Source organism: Manis pentadactyla, chromosome 16 (assembly GCF_030020395.1).
Source record: "Manis pentadactyla isolate mManPen7 chromosome 16, mManPen7.hap1, whole genome shotgun sequence".
NCBI lineage: Eukaryota > Metazoa > Chordata > Mammalia > Pholidota > Manidae > Manis > Manis pentadactyla.
In genome coordinates, this window is record NC_080034.1 from 17193754 (window position 1) to 17210571 (window position 16818).

General features: G+C 38.9%; 1 protein-coding gene and 1 long non-coding RNA gene across 2 annotated transcripts in view; both read right to left on the reverse strand.

Annotated features, from left to right (window-relative positions):
• The window catches only part of ZNF451 (zinc finger protein 451), a 106898-nt gene that overhangs the window by 74244 nt on the left and 15836 nt on the right, over positions 1-16818 (reverse strand). The window lies entirely within an intron of this gene.
• On the reverse strand, positions 3168-14897 carry LOC130681202 (uncharacterized). Its single transcript, XR_008994271.1, has 5 exons — positions 13913-14897; positions 10392-10544; positions 7225-7513; positions 5515-5771; positions 3168-3665 (listed from the first exon to the last, which is right to left on the reverse strand). It is a non-coding gene; the product is annotated as an uncharacterized LOC130681202 (long non-coding RNA).

The following is a 16818-nucleotide window of genomic DNA, read 5'->3' on the forward strand; positions in this document are numbered from 1 at the left end:
AGCAGAACAAAAAGCATTTGGTTCTAAAATGTCCAGTTTTCAATAAAAAATTAAAGGCAAGCAAAATGTTAAAGTGTAACCCATACACTGATGGGGGGTAGGGGGAAGCAGGCAACAGAAACTGCCTGTGAGAAACAGATTTGTAAACAACTACTTCAAATTAGCCATTAATCACATATTCACATTACTACAGGAAAACATGATTAAGAAGTAAAAGTATGATGACAATGTCATATCAAATAGAGAATATCAATAAAGTGATAGAAATTATAGGAAAAGAGTAAATGAATTGGAAAATACTAGAAATGAATTGGAAAGTAAATAGAAAATGTTTTAATTTACTAAATTGGATGTCATCAAAATTTAAAACTTCTGTGTTTCAAAAGAAACCATAATCAGTGAAAAGGCTACCCAAGAAATGGGAGAAAATATTTGCAAGTTATATATGTGATGAGAGAATTATAAACAGAACATAAAATATGGAAATGCAAATAAAGATATACAATGACCAATAAGTACATGATATATGCTCGATGTTATTAGTCATCAAGTAAGTTCAAATCCAAACTACAATGAAATACCACTTCACATGAACAAGGATAGCTAATATGAAAAACTCAGATATTAACAAGAGTTACCAAGGAGGTGGAGAAATAGTAACCCTTATACACTATTCATTAGTTTTCAGGGCCAACTTGAATGACAAGCTCATCAGACCTATGCCTGCCTCTCCTCAAAGACTTTCCTTCATAGCTAAAACATAGAAGACATCAAAATCAAAGATAAAAAACAATTGATGACTCTATAACATCTTACTATGCTGATAGTGACAGCAATAGAGGCAGTGAGGACTTGACAATATGGATGAATGTTGAAACCACTGTGCTGTTTATGAAACTATCATAAGATTGTATACCAATGATACTTCAAATTTTAAAAAATCAAAGGTAAAAAGGAACAGAAGACAATACTACAAGCCAAATTTAACCAAAAGACAAAAGAGTACCTGATCAGAATCCATAATTTTATTCTTAATCCTAGGAATAGGAAAATAAACTATGTTGAAGGGCACCATGGAAGTTTAAAAGTTACCTTATCGTTATTGGCAAGGTGGACTTGAGCAGTCTCAGATGATGTGCATGTGTAGTTTCCATGTTGAGCATCCTGGTCCATTGTAACAGATCACAACAGAATCTCTGTGGGAACTGTACAGAGATTGCCAAAGCCCACCAATGAAAGATCAACAGTTACATGTCTAAGTCACAATAAGCCATCTATATTTAGCTTGCTATATCAAGTTTGCCCCATGGAGAAAGTTCAGGAGAATCTTAATCTAGGAAAGTTAGGAAGGGCTTTTGAATGGGGTATTAGTACTTGTGTTAAGTGGTTCTAATAGAGGTCCTGTGATGTGGGTAACTGATTGGAATACAGTTAGAGAAATGAGGCTGTTTACTGACTGGTTCAGGCTGTAAGCAAACATTTCATAACCAGAGGGAGGTAATTCTTGTGGTTTTACTTGGGCTTTGGGTCTATTGCTGTAGCTTGAGTTAAGTTCTTTAAGGCGATACGTGGCCTTGGGTCTGTTACTGTAGTTAATGAATTGAGATCCTGAAGGGGAAATCAGCTTATTTCTCAAGCCCCTAATTAATCTTTTCCCTCATTTTGAGTTTTCATACACAGGCACACCTCATTTATCTAGAGGTAATGATTCTGGTAGCCAATAATATCTGAAATACAATAGTATTTGAAACCTTTGGATTAATTTCTGTATTTGTAAAATTAAGACATGGGTTTCCTTTATACTCTTAATATCCTATGAGTTTAAATAAATTAAAAAGTAAAGGATATGAACAGACTGTTCACAAGTAATAAAAATACTTCTTAAACATGTAAGAAAATGTATATACTTGTCCATAGAAAAAGAAATGGGAACTTAACTATAAAGTGGTACTATCTTTCACCTATACATATTATAAAAATCTAAAAATTTATAATATGATATATAAGCAAAGGTGGGGAAAATGCATGTTAAGGATTGCTAGTAGAATTATAAATTTGTACATAAATGAAATGCAACTTGCTAATACCTATCATAATTTATAACACTTTTCTAGGAATTTATACTTCTGATGTACTTAAAATATTTGAAATGGCACATGTACAGGGATATTCCTAGCAACATTGTTTGTAACAGTAAAAAATCGGACACAACTAAAAATGTCCATCAAGGGAATTTCAAATGAAATAAGATACATTCACAGTAGAACGAAACATTTGCCACCACACAAAATTGGCTATCAGAAGTTTGGACAATAGCTATGTTTGGGAAATAGTGACTGAACAGTGACTGCAAGGGGCACAAAGGGATCTCCTAGGGTGCTGGTAATGTTACTGCTTTGATCTGAGTTCTGGTTAAACAGGTATGTTCATTTTGTGGAAAATCACCACTCTGTACACTTACAATTCATGCATTCCTTTGTATATATGCCATCCTTCAAGAAAACAAATAAATTAGCTTTATGTAGACTTATATGCAATGATCTTTAAGATACATTGTTAATTTCAAATCCTACCATTTATGAAAAATATATGTACATGGTTGTATGTACATAAACAGTTTGCAAATACAGATAGAAAAGTGATAGGAGTAGTTGCCTCTTGGTAGTGTGTGAGGTCCAAGGTATTTTTCAATATGTAACCATTTGGATCTCTAAAATATATTACTGTGTGCATGTACCATTTCTTCAGAATTAATTGTAGTTTACTAATTTAAATAGTTAATTTTTATTAGCCTGCTGGGACCCAAAATAAATTTGTCACCGCATAAAATTCTACATTAATCATGGGTGATATCCTCAGACCCTATGCCATTGCCTAGCTACTCTTTAGATTTAATTACACTAAGAGGGTTTGCATTCTTGAGTCCAAGATGGTCAGAGATAGCATATTACCAGAGATAAAGGAAGCAACAGCTGAAAAGTGAGGGGTAGAAAAATTACAACTAACATGGATGAAATAACCTAAAGAAGTAATATAATCAGGACCATTTAGTTTAAGAGCAAATATTCCAACCTTTTAATGACTTTTGAACTTATGTTATAGCAATTGCTATTCATATGTTCAACTTAATGAATAAAGTTAGAAATAAAATACCAAATAGATTATTGAAAAAGCATGGTACAGATTTATTTACAGAGGTATAGTTTTCTCACTGCTAGTGTGGTCACAAAATGGAATTATGTGGGAGCAAATGACTGTAGAAGTGGTAGCAGGACTGCATAACAGGTAACCCCAAGGAACTAGATAGGTCACTTTCTTTTCCTTTCCTTCCTTTTTCTCTTTGGGTCTTGCCACTTTCAAATACAAAATGGTCCATTTTTTCTCTGAGGATTATCGATCATAAAGGTCCCAGATGTTAGAATTGCAGCTGTTTTCCTTTAATGAGTATATGTAGTATGTGTGTGTGTATGTGTGTATTTGCTGGTACATTCTTGCTTAAAGCAGCAAAAGCAAATTTCAATCAGTGGGACATTTGTTCCAGGATATCTTATCTCCAAGCAAAAGCTAATCAGACACACCAGCACTAAGGGCGGTCCTATCCAGATGAGGGAGAAAGTAAACCAGTTTGTTACCACCACTCTTAATTCTGAACATCATAAGCAATGCTATAAAGGAAAAGAAAGGAGGAAAAACTATTAGAAAGAGAACGAAGAATTTATGTCACTATGCTCTCCTTTTTTTAAAAAATGAATATAAGAAAATCAGTAAATCCACAAAGACAGCAATAGAGATTTTTTTGGCATCACCTAGGGAATTAATACGACTAGGACCATCCGGGATTTTCAGAAGTTACATAATACTAAAAACTACCATTTACAGAATGATTACTACATGCTAGGTGCTGTGTTATGCATATTACATACTTCACTTCATTTGTTCCATACAGTAATACTTTAGGAGGTATCATCTGGTATTATCTCCATTAGTTGAGAAAAATTTGGGAGACAGAAAAATGGATGGAGTAGTAACTGACTTCTCATGGCAGAGGAACTAAACCAGTTTGCCCCAGAAAATTAACGAGGGGCTCAGAATTGACATCAGGTGCAATGGATGATGCAGGTAAGGTTTTACAAAGATAGGCTGACATGATAATGCAGGTAAGGCTCTACAAAGAGAGGTTGACAGACTGCATTCAGAAATTGTAAATCCTCCCTCAGATGCATCTCATGTATCTACTCAAAAGATGTTCTCTGCATTAAGTTATAAGGAGACATCCAGCACCCAGGACACTGGGGATAGTTGTGGGTCTGAGTGAGATCTTCTGGAGAGCAATTCAGCACTAACCAAAAGACTCATGATCAGACTAATAATATGTAGGACACACCCCCAAAAAACAGATGGCTTTCTTCCCAGTGAAGTTCCCCTTGTAACAAATTGTGTATGAAAGAATAGAGGAAAAGCAAATTTAAGATGAGAAAAAGGGATCTTGGGTGAAACAAATAATGCCCAGAAAAATTTTTTTTAAATTTTTTTCCCAGAGAGATAAAGGGCATACACAAGAAAGAGGTTTAGTATTTTAATGAAAAATAAAATATTAGAAAACAAGAAACAAGTCTTGGAAATTAGAATTTTAACAGTTGAAATTAAAAATTCAATAGATGGCTGGAAGTTACAGAGTCCAGGAACTCTCCTAGAAACAGAAAAAGAAACCCAGAGACCTTAAAAAACAAATTGAGGAGAAAAGGTAAGAAAAACAGAAATTCATCCATGATAATTGGAATCCCAGGGTAACTGAAATTCCAGAAAAAGATAAAAGAAAGAGTGGGGTGGAGAACATTATACAAAAGTTAGATCAAAAAGTAATCAAATAAACTTTCCCAGTTGAAGAATGTAAGCATCCAGAATGAAATGGTCCATCATGTACCTGCATAATCAATAGAAAAAGATACACAACGAGCATATTTTTATCTAATTCTACTATATCAGAGAAAAAGAATACTGAAAGAGCCCCAAGGAGTTTAAGGACACAGGTTCTGAATAAAAGAATGAGAATCAGAGTTGCATTAGGCTTCTGAATAGCAACACTGTATGTAACTTTCTAGTACAAATACATCAGTAACCTTACTACATTTCTCCTTGTCCTTTGAGAAAACTGTAAAGCAACAAGGAAAAATTATAAACAACAAAAAACAAAGATTTCAAAAATATTACCCCACTTTTTCAGCAAATGGGTGACAAACAAAATCCGCAGAACCAAAAAGAAAAGCAATTCAGCAAAAACTTCAAAGGGAACATCCAGGTGTATGATGAGTGGCAGATCTCAGAAAGTAACAGCAGAAGTATATTCCTAAAAATGAGAAACTCATCCAAAAATGCAGTCTACAACCTATATACCTAACAATGGAGGGATGAGGTTGGGATGCGGAGAAAAGGCACAGAGTAAGGAGAGGGCTCCTAGCAGCAGATCTCAGAAAGATCCAGCAAACACAATCTCCCTGGAGGTAAAGGGCTTACCTGGAAGTGCAGGGGCTCTGTCCTCTGTTTGCTGCTACAGATGAAGGGTCTGGGAATGCAGGGCTTGTGACAGAAATCCTTCCAGACTCAGCATGGGTCAGAGAACCAGAGGGAGCAGGGCTACACAGTACTCCCAGGAGAGCCACACCAGGCAGAAGCAGTGGTCTATGTGACATCAGAGAGAGGGCCTTTGAAAGGTCAAAGGCTGGCAGAGACTTCTGGTCTCTCCCACTTTCCATGGACCCACCTGCAAATAGCTAGACCAGGAAAAACCAGATCATTAACAGTATGTGTTCAAGAAAGACTATGGCACAATATCAGCACAGAGATTTTATAAGAAAAAAATGTGAAAAAGAGCTGTACAATGGACCAATGTGTGAATGACACTCACAGAAAAATGTCTTAGAACAGATGAAGATGCTGACTGCACTTTCCACCACAGGGTAAAAATCTTAACAAAACTATCAACCTCATGTAGGAAGAGCAGAGAACACACATGCAGGAACTCATACACTAGTTTTTTCTTGGCACTTTCACTGCACTACCTTTATATTGGGAATGGCCTTTCCATTTAGGGAACATAAAAATATTCATCAATGTTTATTTTTCTTTTATGGTTTCAATTTTTTCTACTTCATCTTTAATTTTCTTCTGGAATTTGGGTTGACATAGGAATGTAATAAAATTTCTCCACAAACAAATTTTATTTGGGGATGAGGAAATGCCTATTTCCAAAAAAGACATACTTCATGCTTATCTGGCTGTTAGACATTCTCTGGTTTGATGCATTAGGGTGGAATCTACATGTAGGTTCTTTGGGAAGCTTGTTGCTCCATCAGGAGAATGCGTGATGTTACAGACAGGTCAGGGCCTGTCAACGCACGTGTCTCTCTGTGTTGCAGGGAGATTGTGGGTTCTCCAGCTAAATCCAATGTTAGATTTAGAACTGAAGGTGCTTTGTTTCAAGTACCTATAATACCTTAAAAAATCAAAATTTGAAAATAGGGCAAATTTATGGCATTGTTTCACACTACTTTCAATAGATGTATATTATTTTATATCTGTAATTTTTTTGTTTAAAAATACAAATTGTCAGAGACAGTAAAAAAAAAGACAGTGGTGTATGAAAGCAAGGCAAAAACCTCCTTCCAAAATCCCATAGAACATGAAAACACAGCAAATACAACTAGGCCTGAAATCAACCTGAAGACTACAGAACTGACCACCTACATCTGGGGACGAAGAGAAGACCCTACAGGAAAGGGTACAGTGACAAAGACGCAATCCAGCGGGACCCAAGCCCTCCTCCCACACCAGCTACAGGTGGGAGGAAGAGGAACAGAGTGGGGAGAGAATAGAAGCTCAGGACCCCGAACACCTGGCCCTGGAGATCTGCTCTGGGGAAACAAGCCCACAAACCCACACTGCACAGTGCCCTAGTGATTGGTGGGGCATGACAACAGAGACGGCAGGACACTCAGAGAGGCTGAGATTACAGCCATGTGTGGAGAACAGGCACGCTCTATCAGCCCCCCTGAGAAAGAAAGCAGAGCGGGCAGTTTGAAAGACTTCCCAGCAGTAAGAGGGGTGTCAAGAGGCAAGGATTGCATAGTGCTGTCTATTTAGGAGAAAGGTCAGGTGGACAATAGCTTCCAAGCCCACCCTCAGCCCAAAAGATGGGAACCCTCAGGAACTTCAGATGTTCCATACCTCTTGCTGGCAACACAGCCTGGAGACTCCTTCCAGTGATGCTTGGCCTGCTAGTCAGCAATGGACTCAAAACTTTACTCCCAGGTAGGCAGGGGGAGAACCTCCAGCCTGCTCAGCCCTATTTTGGGTCAGCCAGGGAGCTGCGTCAAAGAACCAGCCCTGGGAGCTCTTTCCTCCTGGCAGGTGCTGATCCCATTCATCTGTCCTCCACCATTGCAGCAGGCCAGATGGCAGCTATAGAGAGTATTCTCTCTGCTCCTGTGATCAGCTGACGGCCCACACAGCCCATCTGAAATCAGAACACAACGAGCAAGGCAGACCTACTGCACACACCCATGGCACGCAAAGAATTGGGGGTCCAGCACAGGAAACCGACGTTCTGGGAACTAGAGGGCACTGCCTACACAAATCTATTAATTCATAAGAAAATTTTAAAAATGAAGAGACAGAGGAATTTGGTCCAAACAAAAATTCAAGGAAAAAAACGCCAGAAAGAGGCCTTAGTGAAACTGAAATCACCAATCTTCTTGGTAAAGAATTGAAAGTAAAAGTCAGAAACTTGCTCATGGAGCTACAGAAAAATAATCAAGATCTCAAGGAGGATTTCAACAAAGAGACAGAAACTTTGAAAAATACAGTATCTGAAATGAAACATACAATGGAGGGTTTTAAAAGTAGGTCAGATGAGGTAGAGGAGATAGTAAATGAAATAGAAATTAGAGAACAGGAAAACAAAGAAGCTGAACTGGAACTGTTCTGGGACGTGAGGGTCAAGGTCAATCACTCCCAATCTCCCCTTAGCCTCACCAAGATCGGTCTGGCCTAGGGTATCATCCAAATTTGTTCCAGGCGGCCTTGGTATCTCCTGCCTACCCAATATTGACAGCCTCTAAAATACAGTGGTTAACTGACAAGCCCGTCTGGGTGGATCAATGTCCCCTAACTCAGTAGAAACTGCAAATTGCCCAGCAGCTTGTGTCCGAACAATTGGAAGCCAAACATAATGAAGAATCCCGTAGTCCTTGGAACACTCCCATCTTTGTGATAAGAAAGAAACATTCTGGTCGTTGGAGACTCCTACGGGACCTCTACAAGACTAATGCAATCATGGTTACCAGGGGAGCGCCACGACCGGGACTGCCCTCCCCCACCGTGATCCCTTGGAAACACTCCTTCATTGTTGACTTGAAAGATTGTTTCTTTTCTATCCTTTCACATCCAGAGGGCAGAGAACACTTTGCCTTTAGCTTGCCTTCGGCTAACTTTAAAGAGCCCATGAAAAGATACCACTGGAAAGTGCTTCCAGAAGGAATGGCTAAAGCCCCACTTTGTGTCAAACATTTGTGGCACAAGATATTCAAGTGGTACGTGACAAATATCCAGAAGCATACATTATCCCTTATATGGATGATATTATTTGTTCTCACGCAGATCCAGAGATTTTGTCTCAACTTTACAGACTGCTTACAATACAACTGAATATCCATGGACTTCATATTGCCCCTGAAAAGGTGCAAATGCAAACTCCATTCTCCTATTTGGGAACTCATATTTTACAGAGAATTGTTCAGCCACAAAAGGTGGAAATAAGAAATAGGCAGTTACATACCCTAAATGATTTCCAAAAATTGCTTGGAGACATCAATTGGCTGTGATCTTTCCTGAGACTTACCACAGGACAGTTACAACCTCTTTTCCAAATCCTTCAGGGTGACCCTAACCCCTCCTCCTCTAGGCACTTGACACCAGCGGCCACACATGCTTTAAAGCTTGTTGAGAATGCTACCCAGCGTGCTCAGGTACTTCACCTTGGTCCTCGAGCACCTGTTTCTGTTAGTTTGTACTACCAGCCCAACTTCTATAGGTGTTTTATGGCAACCCCTGGGACCACTTGAATGGATTCATCTCTCAAATTCTCTTTCTCAGCATCTTACTCCCTAATCATGTTTTAGTGTGTGATGTGGTTCATAAAGCCAGGACTCAACTTAGGCAGCTTATGGCTGCTGAACCTTCTTTCATTATTGTTCCTTACAGTGCCCAGCAACAGGCTTGGCTGCGGTCCACTTCTGAGGAATGGCAACTTGCCTTTGCTAACTTTCCTGGGAACACTGTCACTACCCGTCCAACAAACTTTTACAGAGTCTTAAGGACGACACTCCTCTAACTTTTCCTAAAATTATGCGCAGTGCACCTACCCCGGATGAAGTCACCATTTATACAAACGGATCCAATTCAGGTACCCCTGCTACTCACACCCCTAAGGGCACTCGCTCCTGCCGCAACTCACCGCTGCTTCGCCCAAAGGGTGGAGCTGGAAGCTGCGCTTTGGGCGCTTGAATTATACCCAGAACATTCTCTTAACATTTACACTGATAGTAAATATGTGTTCATGATATTCCATACTATAGAAACTGCCATTTTTTCTCAAGCTACTGCTGAGGAAATTTTTCATCTTTTTTTATAAAGCTCAAATGGCTCTTAAACAGAGAAACCATCCAGTATATGTCGGACATCTCCTTGCACACACTGGTCTTCCTGGACCTTTAGCTACCAGCAACGCAGCTGCTGATGCTGCTGCCTGAGAGATCCCTCTGCAGGGTTTAACTTTTATCTCAGAATCTCCATTCTCGGCTGCTCAACACTCTCATCAGTTATTTCATCAAAACTCCCAGACTCTTAAAAAACAGTTCGGGATTACCCATGAACAGGCTAAACAAATAGTCCGCACATGCCAAAACTGTCATCCTCTGTTGCCTATGGCACCTCTTGGTGTCAACCCTTGAGGCCTGCTTCCAAATCAAATCTGGCAAATGAACGTTATTCAAATCCCATTCTTTAAAAGTACACCCTCTGTTCACGTTTCCCTTGATATTTACTCTAGCTCTATATGTGCTTCCCCTCGCTCGGAAGAAGCCAATAAACACTTCGTTTCTCATTGTCTGCATGCATATTCTACCATGGGCATTCCTAAAATTATAAAAACTGATAACAGGTCTGGTCACACCAGACCAGCCCTCCAACATTTCTGTTCTACTTTTCAAATTCAACACATCACAGGAATTCCTTACAACCCTCAAGGTCAAGGAATGGTGGGAAAAGCCCACCTCACACTTAAAACTCAATTATTTAAACAAAAAGGGGAAAAATATGGGACCTCTCCCACAAACCTTGCGCTATTCACATTGAATTTTCTTTCAGTGGGGTTTCTTGCATACAAACCCCAATATGCGTTGCTTGTAGGGCCTTTTACTGTCTCTTTTCAAGGAAATCTGTATCACATTACCTGCACAAATTGAAATTTAACCTGGAACAAATTTTACCTGGAACAAAGGGAAAAATGTCTTAGTTCCTTTGCAGCCACCATATATCATGTTACCCTCTAATTTATCTGGACCATGGTATGATGACCCAGGAACACAATCCCTTATAGACATGAAAAATGAACTCTCCAGAAGCCAGACAGCTACTGGACTTCTAATTGCGGGATTAGTGGTTGCTATTTCCATCCTCATCACCTCTGTTACTTCAGCTGTGGCTCTCTCACAATCCATACCCACTGCCAATTTGTTAATCAGTTGGCTTATAACACCTCTCAAACTTTAAAAACACAGGAAGACATTGATTTAAAGATAGAGAGCTGACTTGCTGCTTTAGAGAGTACAATGCTAGCCACAGGTGATGAGGTGGAATCCGTCCAATGGCAGTTATGGCTTAGATGCCATGCTACATTTAAAAGCACATCTGTGTTACTAATGCACCTCCTAACAGTTGAGTGGGAATGGCATAAAATTCGTAGCCATATCCTAGGAGTATGGCATCATATTAACCTTATAAGCGTTGATCTACATAGCTTACATCACGAAATATCAGACATCCAAAATGTTCAGTTGGATATGATAGATCCCCCAGATCTAGCAAAACAAGTTCTGGAAAATCTTAAAGGCTTCAATCCTTTCAATATGTTAAAAGATACCCTCTGGTGTTTGCTTGCTTTGATATTTGCAGTAACTGTTTTGTTTTGTCTGATATTAGTCCACTGGCAAGTTTTCAAGAAAAGCAACGCAGACCAATTGAACCTACACGAACTATGACTTCAATTTGAAAATGAGAGGGGAAAGTTTTCAAATTTTCTAATCTTTTCACCCCTTTTTCTATTTGTCGGTGCTGTAACTTTCTCCTTTCTTTCCAAACCAAACTTTTTCTAGAACCTCCCTACCCTGTTGTTCCAAAGGAAATATATAGCCTGAGTTCTCTAAAATATTTTACCTGAGCTAAGCCCCGCCAGCTGGCAAGGGAACCTTAAGGCAAGAGTTGGGCATGGAAGCCATGGAGACAGAGAACTGATTCTCTCAAAAAAACGCCACTCTCACTTACATGCCACACTTTACCCTGACTGGCCCCGGAGGATGACTGGTTAGCCAAGGACGGGTAAGACTCCTCAAGGGAGGAACAACCTAAGACAGGCACAGTCGCAGAGGGGCCACCAGGAGAGAACTTGGGGGCCAACAGAGGTTTGGCACAGATCCTCACCCCGCCCCCCCAATCTTGTAGAGGCCTGAATCTTCACCATCTCTGTGAGAAGTGTCCTCCTCCTATGGCTGCTTTGTTGCCCATGCTCAGCTCAGATTGAGATACAGGCAGTGGTTATAATCCCACTTTTCTCTTACACTATGGGAAATTAAAGAAATATTTCACTACAGGAATTTAAGGGGGAAGGGTTATGTTAAAAACGGGATATTTAAGGGAAGGCTTTCTGTAATCTCTATTACATCTATCTATTACCTTCATTATTTAATAAAGGAAAAAGGGGGGAATGTGGAGGGCTGGAAGTGATGTCATCCTGGAAGTGACATCACCAGAGGTGAGCTCACCAGAAGCAGAAATGACAGCACTGGATAGGATATCACACCGGAAGTGACATCATTATGAGCCTGTGTATATAAGTTGTGCTCAGAAAATAAACGGCATCACTTGTCTGCTACCAGCAGTGAGTGAACCTCCTGATCCCAGCTTTGGTTTCCATGGCTTTCTTGTATCTTTCTCTGTGTTTCCCTTAGTCTCCTCATCCACTCCTCTCAGGTTTAGCTGGTTTGTGGAGCTGGTCTCCACACCCCACTTGGCCTCTAATGGCTTGGGTGGAGAACAGAATCATAATTTTTCATGGTGCTTGGCTGAAGTGAAGAGTTTACTGTGTAAAATAATGTTTTCTGCCTTGCTAGCCTGCCCTTTCCTGATCCACTGACCAGAGGGCAGGCTTTTTTCTTTTTCTTTTTCTCTGCATCTATTGGCATTTGCAGGTTGCTAGCTCCCTCAGCTGGAAGTCTGAGATATATTAATGGCAAGTAGGTAACTCAGGGAATTCACTTCTCTGTCATTCCATGAGTTCCATAAACTCTAAGTGATCTGCCTTCTCTCCATTTTTCAGTCTCATGTTTGTTTACATATAATGTTTAGGGTATTTAATCATACATAGCAGGAGAAATAAGGCAAAGTACATTTATCCATCCATTGATTTTAGGTTGGATAATCTGATTTAGATTGGGTAATTTGTGCAACCATAGATAAAAAAATAGATTTTATATCTAAAATCTATTTCTTATAGACAGATATACCTGGGTCTTGCTATTTATTCATTTTGGTAATCTCTGACTTATTAATTGGTATGCTTAGAACATTAGTATTTAATGTAATTATTGCTATGGCTATTTAAATCTACAACTGTATTAGTTTTGTTTGTCCTCTGTTTTTTGTTCTGTATCTTTTCCTGCCCTTTGGGAGTATTTGAACATTTTTAAAACATTCCACTTTATATCTTCTAGTTACACCTCTTTACATTTTTAAAATTGTTCTAAGAATTAAAACATATATTCTTATCTTTCTACCTAGTTAATACTGTACCATTTCATGTAATACATAGAAAACTTGCAACCATGAATTTCCGAATACCACCAACCCTGACCTTTTATGCTCTAGTGTGTGTGTATATATATATATATATACATATATATATATATATACATACACATATATTGGATATGTATCTAGTCCATAGGAAAAAACAATGTTTTAACCTTGGTTTTATTTTAAAGAAATTAACAAGAAAAAATGGTCTTTTACATCTTCCTACTTGGCATTTCTCATACTTTTTGGTCAAATCCGTATTTCTCAAAACTAGTTGAAGATTACCAAAGTGTACCATTTTCCCCTTACATGGATGAATACAAATTGCATACTAAAATTGTTCCTTTTTCATTAATTCATAACAAGTAAAGAAGTAACATTTGGCACCAATGTGCTTGTAAACTAAAACACAAATTTAAGCAATGAAACTTGCTGGCAGTATCAGCTTAACTTGTTTATGACAGTTGTGTTTGTTTTTCATATTATCAATTGTATTTTTAAAAAATGTTAGATATTAAAATTCTTGTTGGAACTTCTCTAAATCATAAACATCTTTGTAATATGAAATAAAGTAGCAGCTATTTTCAACTCATTTTTAAGAATACATCAGTATGTCTTCAAGGTAAGCAAGAAAGTTAATTAAGGCATAACTACATGTCTGATGCTAAAAACTGAAGAACTTATTTCTCTTATTAGTCCAGTGGGAGGTAGGAATAGTTGGAGTTGTAAACAACTCATAAAAATGAAGTGACATGTGGGAAACTTCAAATATTAAGCAAATACTTACTGAGCTTCTACTATGTGCTAGACACTGCTAATAAGTGGAGTTATCAACTCCTTTCATGTTGTTGTCCCAGAAACTTGCTATCTAGTAGGGGAGAAAGACAAAAAATTAAACTCTTATTAAAAGGGAAGGAGAAAGGTTGAACTTTACTATCTTGAAGAAAATGTGGAACCAGTGAAAGATTTTTAGTAGAAGAGAAATATAAACCTCAGAGACTGGCTAACCCACCCCAGTCCCTTTTCTCCCTTGCCCACTTTTACTGTAGAAGCTAAGAAAGGTAAAAGCTCACATTCCAAGCCTCCCATGGAGGGAGGGATAACCATGGAGACAGTTATGGACAGTAAAATGTAAATCTACCCAAAAAGGCTTCTGGCAAAGCTTCTTTTTGATGAATAGCCATGACTTTCTCCACCCCTTGTCTTTTTGCCTTAAATTTAGCAGATCTCAAACTGTATCAGACATCCTGTAACCTTAAGGGAAGGACCAAAATCATCTCAGATAACGCAGGAATGACACTACTGAGCCACTCAAAGCTTACAGCCATTTTCAGATTTCTTGTTATTCTAGATTATAAATCCCTTTGGTGATATAAAACAGGTTTTCTGTTATCTGAGTCTGAATGTCTTTCCAATAAAAGTTAAAAAAATAAATCTCTATTTTAGAATGGCCATTCCTGAGTTGGTGTAGAGGATGGATTAAGGGGCAAGAATGAAGGTAGGGAGACTTGTTAGGAAGTTATTATTATACTGTAAGTAAGAACACCAGGTACCTGAACTAAATTAACTGTAGTGGAGAGGGAGGAAAATACAGATTATAGAGAACTTTAAAAGGTGAGAAAGAGCAAAAAGATTTCAAATGTATGTCTTCTGAGTTTCTTACAAGTTTGAGCAACAAAGTAGATGGTTGTGCCATTCTCCAAAACAGATACAGTGAGGTATTGATAAGCTCAGCTTTGACACACTTCTGGGACAACAATGTGAAAATGATTAGAAGGTGGTTCATTGAGGTCTGGATTCGAGAAATTCAGATTTGAGAGTAACCATCATATAGGGTAGTACTGTTAGATAAGACTCTAATATAACCCATATATGTAATTCTAAAGTAAAATTAAATAAATGAAATTAATTTTAATATTTAACTCAATGTACTTAAAATATTTCAAGAATTATTACCATTATAGTTATTAATATAATAATTTACACACTAAATCTTTAAAATCTGATGTGTATTTTACACTTAAAGCACATCTCAATTCATTTGAATGCTTTTTCATCACAAATACTTGATCTGGATATAAATTTCATAAACTTACAGTTTAAAAAAGTAGATTCATATACCCAAATTGTTCCAAAAGTTAAGCTTTCTAATAGCTGAAAGTCATTTTCCTTTATTAATTACACCCACACTGAAAAAATCCAGCTCATCTTTTTAGAGACTTGATTTGCATAAATTTTGTATCAGCTCAGGATTAACATTGAACTCAGAGTTACTGAGTAAACTGAAAGGTAACTTTAAATTTACCAATAAATAAAACATTTTTCAAATTTTTCTTGTAGTTTTTGTAATAAATTTATGTAACAATGTAAAATACTGTTAAAAATATTATACATAGAGATGGCGGCGTGAGTAGAGCAGCGGAAATCTCCTCCCAAAACAACATATATCTATGAAAATATAACAAAGACAACCCTTCCTAGAATAAAGACCAGAGGACACAGGACAATATCCAGACCACATCCGCACCTGAGAGAACCCAGCGCCTCGTGAAGGGGGTAGGATACAAGCCCCGGCCCCGCGGGAGCCGAGCGCCCCTCCCCCCAGCTCCCGGCGGGAGAAGAGCAGGCAGAGCGGGAGGGAGACGGAGCCCAGGACTGCCGAACAGCCAGCCCCAGCAATCCGGGCCAGAGTGCAGGGCGCTCGATACTAGGAAAACAGGGCAGCAAGAACAGTGAGCAGGCACTGGAGGCTGGGCGACAGAGGACATAAGAAAAGCGCGCGACCATTTTTTTTTTCTTTTTTTTTTTTTTTGCTGTTTTGTTTTGGCAAGCGCTTTTTGGAAGTCTTAAAGGGACAGGGACCCCAATACTAGGGAAACAGGGCAGAAAGACCGGTGAGCAGAGGCCTGAGGCTGGCACCGGAGAATAAAGAAAAACGAATGACCACCTTTTTTTTTTTTAATTAAAAATTTTTTTTTTTTTTTAATTAAAAAAATTTTTTTTCTTGTTTTTTTTTGTGGTCATTGTTTTGTTTTGGCGGGTGCTTTTTGGAAGTCTTAAAGGGGCAGGGCGGGTCACTTAATCCAGAGGTAGGGAATCCGGGATCTCTGGGCACCCTAACCCCTGGGCTGCAGGGAGCAGGCAGGCCCCTTACGGAGATAAATAGCCTCCCAGCAGCTCCTGCTCCAACGCGACTCCACCATTTTGGAGTAGCTGCCCGAGCCAGGCCACGCCCACAGCAACAGCGGAGATTAACTCCATAGCAGCCGGGCAGGAAGCAGAAGCCCTGTCTGCGCGCAGCTGCCCAGCACAAGCCACTAGAGGCCGCTGTTCTCCCAGGAGAGGAGGGCCACAAACCAACAAGAAAGGAAGTCCTTCCAGCCGTCACTCGTCCCAGTTCTGCAGACTATTCCTATCACCATGAAAAGGCAAAGCTACAGGCAGACAAAGATCACAGAGACAACACCAGAGAAGGAGACAGACCTAACCAGTCTTCCTGACAAAGAATTCAAAATAAGAATCATAAACATGCTGATAGAGATGCAGAGAAATACGCAAGAAAAATGGGATGAAGTCCGGAAAGAGATCACAGATGCCAGAAAGGAGATCGCAGAAATGAAACAAACTCTGGAAGGGTTTATAAGCAGAATGGATAGAATGCAAGAGGCCATTGATGGAATTGAAATCAGAGAA